Source organism: Oncorhynchus mykiss, chromosome 9 (genome assembly GCF_057628025.1).
Source record: "Oncorhynchus mykiss isolate SJ-2025 chromosome 9, ASM5762802v1, whole genome shotgun sequence".
NCBI classification, from domain to species: Eukaryota; Metazoa; Chordata; class Actinopteri; order Salmoniformes; family Salmonidae; genus Oncorhynchus; species Oncorhynchus mykiss.
The window spans coordinates 34,984,584-34,999,686 of record NC_143030.1 but is presented as its reverse complement, the minus strand read 5'-3'; the positions used below and the strand labels follow the sequence as shown (position 1 = coordinate 34,999,686).

General features: G+C 44.1%; 1 long non-coding RNA gene across 1 annotated transcript in view; it reads right to left on the bottom strand.

Moving 5' to 3' along the window:
- Positions 1-10,780: 10,780 nt before the first annotated feature.
- The window catches only part of LOC149980890 (uncharacterized), a 238,439-nt gene continuing 234,116 nt past the window's right edge, over positions 10,781-15,103 (bottom strand). Inside the window, exon 3 of the long non-coding RNA XR_016483204.1 lies at positions 10,781-10,914. This is a non-coding gene — a long non-coding RNA (uncharacterized LOC149980890). The remainder of the gene's footprint in view (positions 10,915-15,103) is intronic.

The following is a 15,103-nucleotide window of genomic DNA, read 5'->3' as shown; positions in this document are numbered from 1 at the left end:
CAATATACAGTGTCTTGCGAAAGTTTTCACCCCCTTGGCATTTTTCCTATTTTGTTGCCTTACAATCTGGAAATAAAATGGATTTTTGGGGGGTTTGTATCATTTGATGTACACATCATGCCTACCACTTTGAAGATGCATTTTTTTGTTGTTGAAACAAACAAAAAAACTGAAAACTTGAATGTGCATAACTATTCACCCCCCCTCCAAAATTCAAAAATTTGTAGAGCCACCTTTTGCAGCAATTACTGCTGCAAGTCTCTTGGGAAATGTCTCTATAAGCTTGGCACATCTAGCAACTGGGATTTTTGCCCATTCTTCAAGGCAAAACCACTCCAGCTCCTTGAAGTAGGATGGCTTCTGCTGGTGTACAGCAATCTTTAAGTAATACCACAGATTCTCAATTGGATTGAGGTCTAGGCTTTGACTAGGCCATTCCAAGACATTTACATGTTCCCCTTAATTAAAACCTCTTGAAGCTAGGGAGCACTATTTTTATTTTTGGAAAAATAACGTTCCCAAAGTAAACGGCCTATTTCTCAGGACCAGATGCTAGAATATGCATATAATTGACAGCTTAGGATAGAAAACACTCAAAAGTTTCCAAAACTGTAAAAATATTGTCTGTGAGTATAACAGAACTGATATTGCAGGTGAAACCCTGAGGAAAATCCAATCAGGAAGTGCCTCTTATTTTGAAACCCTTCTGTGCCTTTGCATGCCTATCCTCCATTTAAAGGAATATCAACCAGATTCCTTTTTCTACGTCTTCCCTAAGGTGTCTACAGCCTTTAGACGTAGTTTCACGCCTTATGTTGAAGAATGAGCGTAAACGACCACATTGCGTAAGTGGCCAGCTGATGGTTCTCAGAGTGATTCTTGCGTAAAAGAGAGATATTTTATTTTTCCTCCCGGTCTTACTGAAAAGCCAAGTGTCCCGGTTGATATATTATCGAGTAGATATTTGAAAAACACCTTGAGGATTGATTATAAAAAATGTTTGCCATGTTTCTGTCAATATTATGGAAATAATTTAGATTTTTTTTTTCTGCGTTGTCGTGACCGCTATTTCCGAACATAACGTGACAAACAAACAGAGGTATTTTGGGTATAAAAATAATCTTTATGGAACACAGGAATATTTGCTGTCTAACTGGGAGTCTCGTCAGTGAAAACATCTGAAGATCATCAAAGGTAAACGGTTCATTTGATTGCTTTTCTGATTTTCGTTACCAAGCTTCCTGCTGCTAGCTGGACATAAGAAGGACCGAACCTAACCTAAGTGATTTTCTTTGTTATGTTTATTTTCTGTCTTAATTGTTTTTGTGGACTAAAGCTTCCCTGTCTCTTTCAATATCTGCACGCTCAACCCAACACCCCATGGTTTACCACATATGGTGGAGAATGTGGGCATCTCAGTAGTTTTGGGTGCTGTGGGGTCGAGCGTACGGAGATTACCATGGAGGTGCTGGTGGCTCAGTTCATCCTCAGCCAGCAGAAGCAAAAGGCTCTCCAGGAGCAAGCACTGGAGGAGCAGCACCAACAAAACCACAGACTGGTTGGGAAGGCTCAGGAGTCTGGCCCGAATCAGTTCCTGGTAAAGTTAAGGGAGGAAGATGATGTGGAGTCGTATTTGTGCACCTTCGAGAGGATGGCCCAGAGGGAAGGATGGCACCAGCCCAAGTGGGCCAGCATGTTGGCACCCTACCTCCCTGGGAAGGCCCCGAAGGTCTACTTTGAGTTGAACACTGACCAGGCCGTGAATTATGAGGGACTCAGACGGGAGATACTGAGCTCTTATGGGTTCAATCTCGCACGCCGTTCACAACTGGTCCACGACTGGGCCTTTGACCCCCAGGACCCAGGACCTGCTGAGAGGGGCCCGAGTGGAGAGAGGAGTAAATGTCAGTTGGCTTTTCATAGCCGATCATTCAGAGTATCTCTACCGCTTTTGCTGTCTCTAGAGAGTTGAAAACAGACAGTCTGGGACAGGTAGCATGTCTGGTGAACAGGTCAGGGTTCCATAGCCACAGGCAGAACAGTTGAAGCTGGTGCAGCAGCACGACCAGGTGGACTGGGGACAGCAAGGAGTAATCCGGCCATGTAGTCCTGAGGCATGGTCCTAGGGCTCAGGTCCTCCGAGAGAGAGAAAGAAATGAAGAAAGATGAGAAAGAAAGAGAGAAAAAGGGAGAGAGCATTAGAGAGAGCATATTGAAATTCACACAGGACACCGGATAAGACAGGTGAAATACTCCAGATTTAACAGACTGACCCTAGCCCCTGACACATAAACTATTGCAGCATACATACTGGAGGCTGAGACAGGAGGGTTTGGGAGACACTGTGGTTCCGTCCGACGATACCCCTGGACAGGGCCAAACAGGCATGATATAACCCCACCCACTTTGCCAAAGCATAGCCCCCACACAACTAGAGGGATATCTCCAAACTACAATCCTGAGACAAGGCCGAATATAGCCCACGAAGATTTCCACCATGGCACAACCCAAAGCGGGTGTATGATAGGCTTGAGAGGACCAGTGTCCGAGGAGTTGTACGGTGTGGTCTGGTTGCCATGTCGAGATGTCAGTGTTACAGCTCTGATGCGGAAATAGTGTCCGGAGATCTGTTCAGAAGGATAGAAGTACAGGGAATAGTATTTGTCTGGGATGGTGCGGACTTCGGTGAGCCTGAGCTGTGGCCGCCAGTTGTAGACTTGAACTGAGGCAGTTGGTTATTGATCTAGGAGAGGGTCTCAGCTGTTAAGACCAGGGGCCGAACTGCTGCAGGAGTGGTTGGCAAGTAACTGGCTGAGCTGGCTTGGATAAGGCAGTTCTTGCTGGTAGGGATGGAAGGTGAGACAATGTGGAGGTGAAAGTCACGGGACCAACAGGACCGGAGGTTTAGAGAGAGGTCGTCACTGGCAGAGAGAGGGGCTACCCCTGGAGTGCCAAATGGGTGTCGAAGGCCGTTGGAGCATGGGGGACGATGACTGGAGGATGGAAGGGGGCATAGCGGAGCAGCAAGCAGAGGCAGTGTGGTGGATTCATCACGGTCCACTGGCGTCCAGGCAGACAAGATGCAGGCAGGGTGGGATGGTTAACCGCAGAGGTCGCAGGCAATGGACACACTGCGGACAAAGAGGCAACAGTATATTTGTCGAGAGCACCCAAGTACATGCTGATATTCCACTGCAGGAGCATGGAGGCAGCAACTGCAGAAAACAGATGATTGTTGCGCCACCAAAATCAATGGCCAGGGAGTGTTTGGAAGAGTGAGGGGGTGAGCCACTGCCGTAGTAGTGGATGTGAATTGAAGTGGAGTGTGTTGAGTGGAGGAAGAGCCAGGGCAGCCATCGAGAGGGAATGGTGAGCCGGAGGGTGGGGCTGCGACCAACAGTGAAAACTGAACCATCGAGGCAATTCGCTCACTGAACTGAAAGAAGTTCACAGCTGTGAAGAACAGGGGCTGAGCCACAGCTGGAGCAACAGGAGCAGCAGTTATATATATTGTAGTTGGCTGAACCGGCTGAGCACTGCAGGGGTGGTGGTCACAGGACCAGTATGACCAGAGGCGAAGAAGGTTGTCACTGGTGAGAGGGAGGGTGTGTCACCGTGGGAGTAGTGATCATGGGCCGGTGGGGCCTGAGGTGGGGATAGAGCGTCACTGGCAGAGAGAGATCATGAGCAGCTGCACTGGGCCAGAGGGACCTGAGGTGAGGAGAGAGGTCATAACTGGCAGAAATAGGGGGTGGGGGGTGCTGCCGGAGCAGTGGTCACAGGACCAGTGTGACCTGAGGGGATGAGGGGTTGTCACTGGCAGAGAGAGTGGGTGAGCTACTGCTGTAGCAGCGGATACGCAGCCAGAGGGACCTGAGATGGAAAGAGCTGCTAACGCAGGGGTTCCAAAGCTTTTTTTGCCCCAACCCAATTTTGATATCAAAATGTTATCGAAACCGCACCATCTTAACCTTTCTAGCGCAGGGGTTCTGCGACAACATTCCTCTGAAAAGGCAGCGAGCGAAATTCAAAAATATTTTTGGGAAATATGTAACTTTCACACATTAACAGGTCCAATACAGCAAATGAAAGATGAACATGAACATTACTCTAAACAAGATGTTTAAGTGATATAACCTTGAAAGAGTTAACTACATGTCATAAAAAAGCTGGTCTATTTGAATTTTTGGGCGGGCATCTGGAAGGATGTATTCTTTTAAACTGAAGCCTGCTCATCGGCAGAAAGGCAATGTCTTCTCTGTAATCATTCCGCACTTTCTCCAAATGCATGTGCAGTAGTCTACCTCACACAAAGGTGGCTGACTTCCCGGCAAGGTTTGTACGATTAAGTATACACTACCGTTCAAAAGTTTGGGCTCACTTAGAAATGCACTTGTATGTTTGAACGGGCTAATGTACTCACTCCAACATGGATACCCGAATTGCATGAAGAACACGTTTGGGTTTATACAAAAAGTGTTGTTAAACTTTGATGGAAAGAGAATGAAGCCAAAGGTCCTTGTTTTGAAAAACCAACTGTAAAATACCAAAATAATTTATGGCACTAAACAATTGTAATTAGTTATGATGTGCTATAAGGAAAAGACATTAGGGATAAAAATAAATAAAATAAACAATTGAAGATGACAAAATGTTTGGTAGGCAAATGCCAACTAAAATGTCTGCCTGCATTTGATTTGATCTGTCAAACCGGTCACAAAAATGAGAAAGTCATGCAATACGATTGGCCTTGAATCTTAACATGTACAGAGATACAAGAGTAACTTGACTTCAGTTGGTGTAGAGTTTAATTGAAAGTGTTATTGTTTGGGAAAACTGAACATTGGAATTGTAAAGTTCCCTTACAAATCAGCGATTAAGTTGTTGGCCTAAATCCTTGTATATAGGAAGCTTTAGAGGCATTGGTCACAAATCTCACATTGCTGACGTCATCATACGAAAAATGGTTGAGATCCCAGAAGATGAAAATGGATAGGGAATCTTCATGGAGTTGTGAGGAGAAGTCTTGCATACCTGTGTAGTGTTGTGGACTGGTACATATACAGTTGAAGTCAGAAGTTTACATACACTTAGGTTGGAGTCATTAAAACTTGTTTTTCAACCACTCCACAACTTTCTTGTTAAGAAACTATAGTTTCGGCAAGTTGGTTAGGACATCTACTTTGTGCATCAATTTTGTGTCATTTTTCCAACAATTGTTTACAGACAGATTATATCACTGAAAATTCACTTCATCACAATTCCAGTGGGTCAGAAGTTTACATACACTAAGTTGACTGTGAAACAGCTTGAAAAATTGGCTTTAGAAGCTTCTGATAGTCTAATTAGGCTGATTTACATAATTTAAGTCAATTGTAGGTGTACCTGTGGATGTATTTCAAGGCCTACCTTCAAACTCAATGCCTCTTTCGTTGACATCATGGGAAAAACAAAAGAAATCAGCCAAGTCCTCAGATTTGTTTTTGTAAACCTCCACAAGTCTGGTTCATCCTTGGGAGCAATTTCCAAACGCCAGAAGGTACCACGTTAATCCGTACAAACAATAGTATGCACGTATAAACACCATGGGACCATGCAGCCGCCATACCGCTCAGGAAGGAGACGCGGTCTGTCTCCTAGAGTTGAACGTACTCTGGTGGGAAAAGTGCAAATCAATCCCAGAACAACAGCAAAGGACCTTGTGAAGATGCTGCAGGAAACAGGTACAAAAGTATCTATAGCCACAGTAACACAAGTCCTATAACGACATAACCTGAAAGGCCGCTCAGCAAGGAAGAAGCCACTGCTCCAAAACCGCCATAAAAAAGCCAGACTACGGTTTGCAACTGCACTGAAAAAGCGTGTGCGAGCAAGGATGCTTACAAACCTGACTCAGTTACACTATTTCTGTCAGGAGGAATGGGCCTAAATTCACCCAACTTATTGTGGGAAGATTGTGGAAGGCTACCCGAAACGTTTGACCTAAGTTAAACAATTTAAAGGCAATGCTACCAAATACTAATTGAATGTATGTAAACTTCTGACCCACTGGGAATGTGATGAAATAAATTAAAGCTGAAATAAATTATTCTCTCTACTATTATTCTGACATTTCACATTCTTAAAATAAAGTGGTGATCCTAACTGGCCTGAGACAGGGAATTTTTACTAGGATTAAATGTCTGGAATTGTGAAAAACTGAGTTTAAATGTATTTAGCTAAGGTGTATGTAAACGTCCTACTTCAACTGTAAGAATGTTGGGAAAACCACGTTCGCACACACTGCCTACTTGCATTTAGAACGTTTATATGTCCATTTAATGATTTTGCCCTACACCTTATGTAACAGTTGTTGAAGTACTATGTGAATTTCACCAGGTTCATATATCAATATGTTGTGTTGATTTGTTATGCATGCCTGCATCCTGGGAGAAGGGGAGTGTGTACTTACGTTTTGCCCGGCGTGCTCGTGCTCAAATCATTTTGATGCACTGAGAGAGGTAGGCACGCTTTTTCTGTCTTCAGAAAAGTTTGATTCTTTTAAGTACAAAGTCATACACACAATGTTTTGTTCATGAATAATGATGTATATTTAGAGGTTACTCATAAATGGATGGTATTGTTAAGATGCACTTGTAATTGTACTTTTTAGGATGATATCAATATTCTGAATTCAACATGTGGTTAATAGCTAGCTAAGGTATTAGCAGGCTATTGTATGTGTGAACGATGGCTAGCTCCTCGAATGATCCCAGTCCCTCCTATTGTGCATCTGTTGTAGAAAGAGGCGACGATTCTCAGAACAGATGTGCTCTACAAATGTTTTATTTCCTTTTGGATGCAGGTATGTGGTTTTATCAATGTAAAATATGTTATGTATAATAAGGAGAGAGTGTATTAATTTTTGTATTCCAAAATCATTTTGATGCACTGAGAGAGAAAGAGGCGACGATTCTCAGAACAGATGTGCTCTACAAATGTTTTATTTCCTTTTGGATGCAGATGCAAGATGCAGAGAGTCAGTTCTGCTTGATTAAAACTACCTGATCTCCAAAGTCCACGTTTATGGTCTCTATCAACCACACACAACGCAGAGTTACAGCGGTGTAGTATAGCACCGGCTACATTGGTGCCTTCTAGACCCGGATTCATCGTTGATCGACGTCAGCTCAATCACCGCGGCGCTGCTGCTCTAGAGACTAAAAATATAATTGAGGTACTCTTGCCGCCTTGTGGCAGAAATCGGAACTACAGTTTTTTTTTTTCTTTTCTTTTTTCTGACAACGATGTATTGAGAGCGCTGTTTATCGTTAACCAACATAGAAGTGTGTTCATCAACAGACATTTTAACGTAACTTTAGTGGCATGGCATCTTATAATGGTGATGAACCCAAATTCACTGCTGGGAGGGGGAGGTTTTTCTCATACTCTGATCAAACCCCGGTAAAGTGTGTAGGTGCAGGAGGTTCCCCCATGTTTTGCTCCACAAAAAAATTGGATGAAAGCCCTTCATCTAGTGTTAATCCAAATGCCCCTGTAGATGGTCTAGCTGAGCTGGTCACTCAGCTAGCCCGGGAAATAGGGAGCTCCATTAGGGAAGAACTACAGAGTGGCAGGTCCAGTACTTATGAGCCACCAGTAAGTACAGAAAAGATAAGTGATCATCATTCAGACTCAGTAGGATATGTAGATCTCAGTCAAATTAAGTTCATCATGCAATCAGACATAAAGGAACCTCCTACATATAGAGGAGATGGTACAGACAAATGCTCCATTCATGAATGGGAGGAGTTGATGAGAATATACTTGAGGAGAAAGGGTTGTCTTGTTGGGGAACAATCAGATGAGTTGATTAGTCGATTATCTGGCAAAGCAAGAGACATGGTAAAGATAAATTTACGCAATGAGACAACAGTTGATCCTACAGAGAAGCCAGAGATTGTATTTGACATTCTGAAACAGAATTTCAGTGAATTGGCCTATTCGTGCATGCCCTTGGCTGATTTTTACAATACTAAACCTGTACCCGGAGAGGCTGTTATGGAGTACTGGGTTCGATTGAACAAGGCTGTAGATGTCGCTGACGAGGGCCTTAAGAGACAAGGACAGAAGATTGACAGCTCCAACTCTGATGTCGTTAGGATGTTTGTAACATACTGCCCTGACCCCAAACTGGCAGCAGTATTCCAATACAAGTCTGCTGAGAAATGGACTGCGAGTGAAGTACAGGAGAGAATCTATGAACATGAACGCCGCAGGAAGGCCACCATGTGTCAATCTACCGCTGTATCCTCAAAGCAAGTAACAGTACATCCCCAGATAACTCCATGTGAAGGCGGGGTCAATGCTGGTACGTGCAGTGACACTTCTCTCACATCAAGCGCCAAACAAGATGGGCAGAGTGCAAGTATCGAGAGACTCATTCACCTGCTTGAACGTACCTTAGAGAAGAGCATACCACCCGTTATGGTTTCACAGACACAGGCCAAGGCACCATCTTTCCCCACCCAGCCCTTCAGGCGTAGGGAATGCAGGGTTTGTGGCTCAACAGATCACTCCACTGTGATGCACTGTAGACATGAGAACCTGTGCCTCCTGTGCTTTTCCCCAGATCATTGGAAGTCAAATTGTCCTAAACCGGGGGAACGCTATGCCAATCCCGGTGGTGAAAGACGCCCACCACAACAGCAGAGAAACTCACCACCACAGCAGCAACCGTTAAACTGACACGCCCACAGGTGAAGGGGGGAAATGTGGGTGTTCAACTGTCTACCCCCAAGAAAGAATTTGATGATCTTGAGAAAACGTATGAGATTTTGTGCTCTGATGCGAAAGAAGGAGAGAAAATTGTTATGTTAGGTTCACAAGAAGTTGAGGCTTTTTCAGATTTGTTTTACACCTCTGTGTCTGTACATGGGAAAGTGCAGCTTAAGGGCATGCTTGACACTGGGTCTATGGCCTGTACATTAAGTGAACATGCGGAGCAGAGACTTTTGGAAGCAGGTGCCCTTCCTCAGCATTATCAGCCTCCCACAGAGTTAGTATTAGTGGGGTGTGGGGGGAAGAAGACCTCAACAAAGTGTTTCTATGATTTGGAGATGCAAATCTATGGGATTGATGTTAAAGTGCCCACTCTAGTTGTTCCTGGACAGCGTGATGATCTCATCCTGGGATCGAATGTCATTAAGCATCTATTGCATGAGATGAAAGGCACGGATGAATACTGGAAGCTCGTCAACAACATGGATGGCCAGACCCACTCACCAGAGGGTGAGCAGTTTCTGCAGATGATGACAAGTGTCACAAGATGGAAGGGACAGCAAGTCGATGGCAAGATTGGGACAGTGAAGCTCACTCAAGCTGTGACTCTTTCGCCCAAGACTGAACACTTAGTTTGGGGTAAACTTCCTAAAAATGTGGCATTGTCTCCAGGCAGCACTGTAATAGTCGAACCTACCAGGTCAAAGGTCATGCCCAGAAACATACTCGTGGGTAGAGTTATTACACCCATGTGGGGAGATGGCTGGGTGCCTTTAAAGGTAGTAAACTGTTCTGACAAACATCTCACCCTAAGACGTAACATGAAGTTGGCAGATGTGTCTACATGCTTGGCTGTTGAGGATGCAACAATATTTCAGGGCCTTCATGAGGTGAGGAAAACCCCAATGGAACAGAAGCAGGATGACAATGGCTGCCACAATCTGAAACAAAGACTGTCTGATCTAGGATTAGTAGACATTGACATTGATGGATGCCAGGTAGCTGACCAGTGGAAGGAAAAGCTTGTGAATACCATCACAAAATATGAAGACATCTTCTCAAGACATAATCTGGACTGCGGAGAAGCCAGGGGTTATGTTCACCGTATCCACCTGGTTGATGACAGACCCTTCCGGCTACCATACAGAAGAGTTCCGCCTGCTCATTACCTGAAGCTGAGGAAGGTATTGACAGATATGGAAGAAGTAGGTCTTATACGCAAGTCAGTTAGTGAGTATGCCTCCCCTTTAGTCATGGTATGGAAGAAAGACGGGAGTCTGAGGTTATGCACTGACTTCAGGTGGATGAATGCACGAACGGTGAAGGACGCTCATCCCCTTCCTCATCAAGCAGATTGCCTCGCAGCCCTTGGTGGCAGTGCATTTTTCAGCACCATGGACTTGACCTCAGGATTTTATAACATTCCAGTTCACGAAGAGGACAAGAAGTACACAGCCTTTACCACACCAATGGGACTTTATGAGTACAATCGCATGCCACAAGGTCTGTGTAACAGCCCGGCCTCTTTCATGAGAATGATGTTGAGTATATTTGGGGACCTAAACTTCTCAAATCTCCTTTGTTACTTAGATGACTTGTTGGTCTTTGCACCCACCGAGGAACAGGCTCTACAGCGACTTGAAGTTGTGTTTAGCCGTCTAAGAGCCAACAATCTCAAGCTAGCACCCAAAAAATGCCACTTTCTACGAAGAACAGTGAAATTCCTCGGACATATCATTAAAGAGGACGGTGTGTCAGTGGATCCTGAGAAGGTGGAGGCCATTGCCAAGATGAGCCAAGCTCAGCTGATGGAGGCAGATGGATGCACTCCCTCTGCTTGGAGGCTGAAATCCTTCTTGGGTATGGTATTATATTACCAGCACTTCATTCCTGACTGTTCTGCTATAGCCAGACCTTTGTTTGCACTCACTGGGGGTCAAAAGAGAAGAGGAAGAGATGGGAAGAAGGGCAACAGTGGGATTTTCCGGAAGCTGACGCTATCGGATTGGACTGAGGAGTGTGTCGTTGCATTCCAGAAGCTGAAGGATGCTCTTTTGAATTGTGTCATGCTAGCTCACCCTGATTTCGAGAGGCCGTTCATTCTCTTCACTGACGCTTCCTTGGATGGTCTTGGGGCTGTGCTTTGCCAAGTACCTGAAGGTGAAGATAAGGCAAGGCCCATAGCATTTGCGAGCAAGACACTGAGTAAGTCGCAGAGAAGGTACCCGGCACACAGACTTGAATTTCTAGCACTGAAATGGAGTGTGTGTGAGAAATTCAGTCACTGGCTTAAGGGGCACGAGTTCACTGTCTGGACAGATAGTAACCCGTTAACGTACATCATGACAAAACCCAAGCTGGACGCTTGCGAGCAAAGATGGGTTGCCAAGCTGGCACCGTACAACTTTGATTTGAAGCGTATCCCAGGCAGCAAGAACACAGTAGCAGATGCACTGAGCCGCGATCCCTTTGCAGTGACTGTCGCGCAGAGACTGATGAGGGAGTCCTACCTAGCACTTCTGTCTGAGGCTGTTGGGACACTGAATGATGATGTCCAAGATGCCTTCCGTTGGGCTTCTTATCCCCAGGAGATAACCTCTTTGACCACTGCTGAAGTGAAGGCCATATGTCAGCTCCATATTGACTGGGAATGTTCAATGGAGATGCAAGCAATCCAGCTTGGTTCCAACACCCAACGGCTGCTTTCTCCTGGTATTGACACTTTGCCTGAACTCTCGCACGAGGAACTTCGAGATTTCCAGCTGCAAGACTCTGTGACTTCCAAGGTCATCCCTTTCGTCTTCAATAAGAAACGGCCCACCAGACGAGATCGATACAGTGTTTCTTCTAAAGTGTTGTTGCTGATGAAACAGTGGGATCGCTTGATCCTAAGAGAGGGAGTTCTGTATCGTGTCATTAAGGAGAGTCACACAAACCGGAGAAGGTTCCAGTATGTCTTGCCAGAGGTGTTGAGACTCAAAGCGATGACTGGCATTCACGACCTTGCAGGACATCAAGGCCAAGCTAGAACTCTAGCTCTGGCCAGGCAGAGATTTTTCTGGCCGGCAATGGAGAGAGACATCAAGGAGTATGTGCGCTGCTGCCAGAGATGCGTTCTAGCAAAGACACCAGAGCCAGCGGCTAGAGCCCCGTTAGAGAGCATCAAAACTTGCTCTCCCATGGAGTTGGTGTGTTTGGATTTTTGGACAGCGGAAGACAGTAAGAAGAACTCAGTTGATGTTCTGGTGGTGACTGACCACTTCACTAAACTTGCCCATGCATGGCCATGCAGAAACCAGACAGCCAAGCAAGTAGCTCGTAAACTGTGGGATCATGTCTTCTGTGTCTACGGCTTTGCATCAAGGATCCATACTGATCAAGGCGCAAATTTTGAGAGTGAGCTAATAGCAGAACTGCTTAAGCTCTCCGGTGTCCAAAAGTCCAGAACCACAGCATATCACCCAATGGGGAATGGAGAAACTGAACGCTTCAACAGGACTTTAGGTAGCATGCTCAGGAGTCTGCCCTTGAAAACCAAAGAACATTGGCCTGAACAAATCCAGTCATTAACATTTGCCTACAATGCCACTGTTCACGAGACTACGGGCTATGCTCCATTCTTTCTCATGTTTGGTAGAGTCCCTCGGCTACCAGTGGATGTTATGTTCCGCAATGTTTTGGATGACTCCAGTGTTGTGGATTGCAACAAGTATGTCGAGACTCTGATCACTGGGCTGAAGGAAGCTATGAGTGTTGCCCAAAGGCACACTGACAAGCAACAGAGACGACAAGGTCGGGAGTATGACAAGCGGGTTAAAGGCATCGGTTTGTCCATGGGGGATCGTGTCCTCATCGCCAACAAGGGTGAAAGGGGCCGCCGCAAGTTGGCTGACAAGTGGAACCCCGAGATTTTCACAGTGACTTCAGTCAATCCACAAACTCACACGTACATAATCCAAGATCGTTATGGCAGAGAGAAAGTGGTTCACAGGAATCTACTGCTGCAGGTGAATTTCCTGCCATTTGAAATTGATGATTCAGTACACTTCAATGACAGTGATGCTGCAGGGCCTTCAATCAATGTAGATGCAGGAGAGGCCACCCACTCCGGCGATGGACTGGACAGGGAAGACATGGAGGACTCTGGGGAGGAAAGTGCATCCTGGCTGGCGGAGGATTCAAGCGATTACTCCGAACTCTGGACATCGGATGGAAAGTCAGACCCAGAAGAACCTTGTTTTCTTGAGGAAAATGACCGGGGAAGCACCTCTGAGATTCTGGAGCTGATTCCTTCAAACTCACCTCTGATCAATGATCTAAGGCCAGAGCCACCGTTAGTTACTATGGCCCCTAGCCCAGTGGCAGGTCGCACAAGGGCGGGGAGGGTAGTTAAACCAGTAAAGAGACTAATAGAGTCAACCCACCAGAAGGTGTAAGTTTAACATAGTACAGAGATGATGTAGTACAGGATTTTTTTTTAAGGCTAAGAATGTAGATATAGTGTAAGAGGCACTATGCATCTAGGGGCAGTTGAAGGCCTGACCAACTTTCGCTTGCCCTGAACCCTATGGGTAGCTTTGAGCTGAATTCAGAATTAAGCCTTGAGCTTGGTAGGTTATTTTGTTGTTTTACAAGGTTGGTGAAATTCAGGAGGGGTGAATGTAACAGTTGTTGAAGTACTATGTGAATTTCACCAGGTTCATATATCAATATGTTGTGTTGATTTGTTATGCATGCCTGCATCCTGGGAGAAGGGGAGTGTGTACTTACGTTTTGCCCGGCGTGCTCGTGCTCAAATCATTTTGATGCACTGAGAGAGGTAGGCACGCTTTTTCTGTCTTCAGAAAAGTTTGATTCTTTTAAGTACAAAGTCATACACACAATGTTTTGTTCATGAATAATGATGTATATTTAGAGGTTACTCATAAATGGATGGTATTGTTAAGATGCACTTGTAATTGTACTTTTTAGGATGATATCAATATTCTGAATTCAACATGTGGTTAATAGCTAGCTAAGGTATTAGCAGGCTATTGTATGTGTGAACGATGGCTAGCTCCTCGAATGATCCCAGTCCCTCCTATTGTGCATCTGTTGTAGAAAGAGGCGACGATTCTCAGAACAGATGTGCTCTACAAATGTTTTATTTCCTTTTGGATGCAGGTATGTGGTTTTATCAATGTAAAATATGTTATGTATAATAAGGAGAGAGTGTATTAATTTTTGTATTCCAAAATCATTTTGATGCACTGAGAGAGAAAGAGGCGACGATTCTCAGAACAGATGTGCTCTACAAATGTTTTATTTCCTTTTGGATGCAGATGCAAGATGCAGAGAGTCAGTTCTGCTTGATTAAAACTACCTGATCTCCAAAGTCCACGTTTATGGTCTCTATCAACCACACACAACGCAGAGTTACAGCGGTGTAGTATAGCACCGGCTACACTTAGCCAGCAATGAAATTTTAGGACCGAAACATTGCGTGCATTAGTACATTTTATAATCTGCAAGTACAACTTTGTTTTGTAAACATAATGGACTGGAAATTGTAGTGGAGGAAGAAATGTAAATTGTCAACATTAATCTTAATTTTAAACAGTTGAATGTAGTCAAGTTGTTAGACTGTGAAATGGATGTCGGCACATCACTATCTTGTTATTTTTATTTTATATCCTTCAGCACAGCTTTTAATTGAATGGAATCTACCACATCAGTTGAAAGTGTTAATTCGAGAACTGTGCTTATGTTTTAATAGTTAAGTTTGTTTATGAGGAATGTTGCAATGTTACACAGTATTGATTGAAAGTTGGGGTTTTGTTATCTGAGCCTTTTAAAAGTTATGTTCAAATGAGTCATGCTGCACAGAATTGGCATTTATCTAATGATGGAGGCTAAAATACATTAATCATGTTTTGTGCATTCATGTAATTAGAAATTTGTGGTTCTGAAGATGCAGTGTATTAAATAAAATATAATTTAATTTTTTAAGAAAAAACTGTTGTAAAGCTAACTTGCTTTAGAGTAGTGGAATGAAAGAAAGAACTTGGATTTTAAGAGTAGTTTTTGACTTAAAATTGTGCAGTGCAGCTGGTTTCCACAAATTATTTGAGTTACATAACAAAACATTTCAAGTTACACAGGACTAAAATGTGCACTTTTTTTTTTGTTGTACTGTTTTATGTTTCATTTACTCAATAACAGTTGTATGCAAACTTGAACATGTTGATTCGGTATTTGTTGAATGCACTCCAAAGAATAGAGTATCTAAATTGATTACAGTGATACAACACGAATTACTTACGTTATTAATCAAGTGATATTAACATATACAATATAGTAATAT